We start from the raw sequence: 5,364 nt of genomic DNA on the forward strand, positions 1-5,364 counted from the left end.
ATCTTGTTCATATGAGTTTCTTAGATTAATAGAAAAGGTTGATTGATTACGTGTCTTTGATCCATTTTAATCTAAGAGTGGATTCTAAAATGTGTTTGTGTAACTTGTCCTCAAGTTACATGAAAAGTCACATTAAAGTTTCTTAAAACTCATAAAAGTTGGCAATGGTTACAAAATGAAGAGTCTTATCCTCATTAAATGGTTTTATGACTCCATAACTTGTCCTCAAGTTATGGAGGTTCAAGAGTCACTTCATTAAATAATAAAAATGTGTAACCTTAATTAGTTCCATAAGTTACAAAAGAAGAAGAGTTACATTCTTTAATAGTTTAAAGTCTTCCATAACTTGTCCTCAAGTTATGGAACTTGAAGAGTTTTAATTAAAACTACTTTAAACACATAAGTTATGGAATTAAATGGTTTTGAATATTTTCAAAACTTGCCCTCAAGTTTTGGAATTTGTAAAGTTTCTCTCATGAATACTTTAATTCCAAATTAAGCCCTTAGAATTTTAAAAGTTAAAATTCAACCCTTATACTTTAAAATATTATAAGTTAATAATATTTATATATATATATATATATATATATGTATAAGAGTAAAGTCGTTTTACCATTAGTAGGCCTCATTCACGAAGCCGGTCTATAAGGGGGGTATAAGGTTATTGCCTATAAAATGGTAGTTTAATGGGTGTCCACTCTCACCCACCGCTTCCTTGACTGGTGGAGGGTCGTTAGCCGAACGGGTAGGACAAGGACTATAATTCTCCCTTCATTAAAAGTATTAATGATAAATAGTAAGTAACTAAACACTTATAAATTCCCAACCTTAGTTACTTAGGAAAATGTGAATAAGGTGCTAATCCATGAAATTACACTTTGCACTTTGCTTAAGTCGGTTAGTGGAGCGTGTGTGGTTAACCGGTACACTAGCTTGATTTAACAAGGTAGGCAAAGGGTAACTTAATATTTATCATAGTATCGGTGGAGCGCGTGTGGTTAATCGACACATCGATTAAGGGGCAAATATTAAGGGTACCAAGTAATTTGCATGGTTACTTTACACCTTGTTTTGTGATCCTCGGCATCCCAGTCACAAAACCTGAAGGGCACACTCGAGATTGAAACATGCCATTGAAAAGTTCAATGAATCTCAAAAGATCTAGGAGTTTCAAATCCAAGTAAAACCTAATTAAATTATTTCGTTTTCATGGTGGAAATTGGTGAATCGTCATTCGCCTACCTTCAAATATTTTATAGCTTGGATTACGGCATCCCTCTTCCAAGTTATAAAAGTATTGTGTTGGGTCCTAGCCTTAATATCTCATATTGGGTGTTATATTAAGGACTTTAAATCAACTGTCTTGAATATCTCCCAAAAGATGTCTAGTTCAGACATCTATGATCTTCCTAAATCTCTTGGAACTTCACTTCCTCCACCTCCTCCAATTATTCTCCCTAACCCACAAGTTTAAGGTCACTCTAGCCCTATTGGCAAGCAAGGTCTATGTGTGATCGCATCTTGGAGATGAAGTCACATATTGACAAGCCGGAAGAGTTGGGTGTCAAAGTCTTAAGAAAGTTGGATGCTCAATCACTTTCTAAGTCACATAGTGAGTTCCTTTGGGACTACTATGAAACAGACTATGACATGAACCTTAATGATCATATCTACTTGCTTGATGCTGCTGAATCAGCAATGATTTGGAACGATAGTAAAGCAAATTTGATTAGAAGATCAACTTCCCAAAACTTTATGGACAGTGACAATGGTGACACTGGAAATCCAGAAAAAGCATTCTCTTCCCAATGGAAAGGGATTGGCCATAGTCAACCCGATTGACCAAATGGTAAAGAGAAAGGCTAAGTTTGAGATAGTCCCATTACCAAAGGGTCCATATGTTTATTTTGCCAAAGGAAGGGGCGTTGATTGCAAAGCTGCCAAATTTACCTAAGGATGTTAAAATCAATAAGTTTGACTCTACATCAGGTAGAGCCCATTATCTAACTCTGTTAAGTTTCTATTCTGAGATCCTCATTACATGATGTGACTGGGTCACATGTTGATGTTTTAAGAATCAAAGAATAGAGAGAAAGCTTAAAGGAAGTATATGCTGATTCTGATCGCGAAGGTGGATTTCGATCGCATCAGAATTTTGAGCAGTTGCTTAAGAAGTTATGATATATTGCTAAGGAATAGATAACAACAATTTTCCATGTGGATTGTAAGGATAAGTTTTTCCGCAAAGTTTTAAAATAAAATAAAATTGTTTAATTTTATTTATTTGAAGTATCCTTACAATGGCATTTGTGGGAAATTGTTGCTTATATGATTCCACTGACAGCAATATTGGAAAATGGATTTGATTCTTTAATTTGTGGTAGTGTCTAAATTTACCAAATCAGGAAAGTTCCTCATCCCAAGTTTCAGTTGGACCGAAACTTGGAATCATGCAAGTTGAATAGTATGATGAATGAGAACTTTCAAGCATTGGAAAATTAAGACTAATTACTTGTTCACATGGATGTGTGAGTCAAGTGAAGGACTAAAGGGATCGAGTACACATTCTTGTGCACTGGTCATGTCCACCACAAAGCTCGTTAAGACTATTTGATTTACTAAAGTTTAGTAAATATGGTTATACTTATAAGTTTAAGTATAATTCTGAAACATTGGAAAAGTCTCGATGTATGGCAGAACGAATGAGAAGAATCAAATTAGGCAGAAAGATAAAAGTTTCTCAAATCTGAAAAGATGGGAGAGTACTTTAGTATCAAGTTTTTGTGATCATCTCAATGATTAAGAAACCATATCACAATTGGTTCTCTAAGAAAATCTTAGTGCATTCTTATTACTAAGAAGAGGAATCTTGAATTGTGGGAATGGTTAAATCAAGAAGATGAGTCATACTTCGTTCCAAAACAAGTCTTAGAGTCATACTCCAAGACTGTAAGTTGAGTGACATATCTTAAAGAAAGGTTAAAACACTTGTCAAATGTAAGAGTAAAAGTGTCCTACTCTTGTACATTTGAAATTGGTAAGTTGTGATGTTTTGGATAAAACAAAGACCAACTTAGGCCAATTGTGTGAAGTTTTTGTCTTGATAAAGAATCCACACTATCGCTTGAATATTTGGCAAGTGAGTCTTATATGTCAAGAGGACAGTGGGAGTCTCAAAGATCTTGGAAAATTTACAAGATCTAATCAAGAATAAAAACCTGTAAGTTTGACACTAGCACACGACGTGAGGTTTATAACCTATCGTGTTGACATTTTTCCTATTTTTGTGCCCATTCCAGTTAAAGTTGGCTTTTCATATGAGTTCTGAGAGTTCTCAATTGGTTGCATAACAATTTGGAAGCAATGGCAGGCCCTTGTGCTGCCAGATGGAAAGAAATTAAGATTGAGTTCAGTCCATATGAGTTTGGATTTGTCATTTGTCTTGTGATTATGGTTTTGACAAATTCACATGGATAGGAACACATACACCATAAAATCTAAGTGTCATAAGGTTTCTTTCCGATTCATGAAAATGATGGTGAGGAAATGCTTTCACTAAGTAGATTTTAGGTAGATGACAAGTGTGATATTTGCATTCTCAAATTCGTTAGTGGAGCGTGTGTGGTTAACCGGCACACTGACATGGACTTGTGAGGAATGGCAAAAGGTCTAAACAATTGAGACTATGATTACAACATCCCTTTTCATAGTTCTGAAATTGTTTAGACACACATGTGATCTATCTAAGGAAAGGTGTGTGATATTGATAAGGTTTTATCAAAGCATCTCGTATCAGAAATCTGAACTTTGGTAAGAAAGTCAATAAAGTATTGATTTCTAGAAGTTCAACTGATTTCTGAGTACATGTCAAAGCTAGTGGGAGCATACGTGTTATGCTAATAATCATCATGTTAGTGGGAGCATGATAATTATGATAAGTTTTGCAAGTTAGCAATGTTAATTATAGAAAACAAAAGTTTCAATTCGTGAAGTTGCAGGGGTTGAAAAAGTTGTTTTGCTATAATTAAGGGAGAGGATATACTTCATTTCAGTTCTAAAGGCTTAGATTGAGACCTTAATCATCTTTAGTCAAGAATATATATGAATTTCATGTTGGATTGGTTCAACTTAAGGAAATTCTATATATTGCATTCTCAAAATTCGATTATGATTACGACATCCCTCTTCATAGTCAAATTTTGAAAACATGGCAAATAAAAATATTGTAGCAAAAGACTGGTCTAGAATCATGTCTTTATGTGAGACATCATGAATTGTGTCCCATTTGCTTTGGGTACAGGATCGATTACATGTGCTATAATATTTGTCCTTTCTAAATTTTCCAAATGCCCAGAGGCGTTAAGAAGGGAAAAGGTCTAGAATTTGATATGACTAAAATGATTAAGCAATTATCGAGGACAATCTAAGGTTTACCAAAGATTGGTTGCTCAGGGACAGTTGGAAGTATAGTGCTAATTTTGGAAGGACCATATTGACATATTCTGAAAAAAGAGGCATCTCTTGTTCAGAAGTGATAGTCAAAATGAGATTATGGAGTTGTCTCCATAGGTGGAAGTTATCTGTGTAAGATTAGAAAACTTAATGCAAGAAGCATGTGGAGTTGTTCTCCATTGGAATACCTTATAATGACTGTTGACAAGTCTCTGTGACTTTGTACATATTCATTACAAGAGGGTCAGTGCATATAAGTTTAAAATCTAACAGATTTCGATAAATGATAAGAATTTGGAATTCTTTACATTTACGATAAGGATTTGGGAGTGTGAAATTAGAATCATTGAAATTATGTTCAATTGGTTTATTTCACAAAGTAAGGATCATAGCCAAACATAGAGTGCATACTTGGTGTATGGCGAAGCTATTGTTTTGAAAAACATAGTGTACTTGCTTGGAGCATGGGACAACTAGTGTTTTTTAATTCAAGTATAAAGTTGATAAAACCGAAACAATCAATAATGAGTAATCAGTATGGTGATAAATAAAAGTGTCTTATTTATATTCATAGGTTTTGATACCATATTGGATTCAATTATTCTTGTGTTTCATTTTGCATGTTTTGACTTCCAGAATAAACTAGGTTATTCTTCCCGAATGACTAAGTTATTCAAACCATCCACAGTCGGTCATATGTTGGAAGTAGATATGAATCAAGACTGTCATGGGTTGGCTTGTAGAGGTCTAAGATGTTGGACAAAGTGGTGCTACAACACTCATGAGTGCTCATAAGTTCTGAGTATTTGATTCAACCCGCGCTCATTTGAATCACTTCATGGATTTTATCACGAGTGATCATGAGAAGATAATATATTATATTCTTCAAACCTAGAGATATGAGTTGTTACT

This window comes from Lactuca virosa, chromosome 5 (genome assembly GCF_052849685.1).
Source record: "Lactuca virosa cultivar CGN04683 chromosome 5, Lactuca_virosa_CGN04683_v6, whole genome shotgun sequence".
In the NCBI taxonomy this organism is placed as follows: Eukaryota; Viridiplantae; Streptophyta; class Magnoliopsida; order Asterales; family Asteraceae; genus Lactuca; species Lactuca virosa.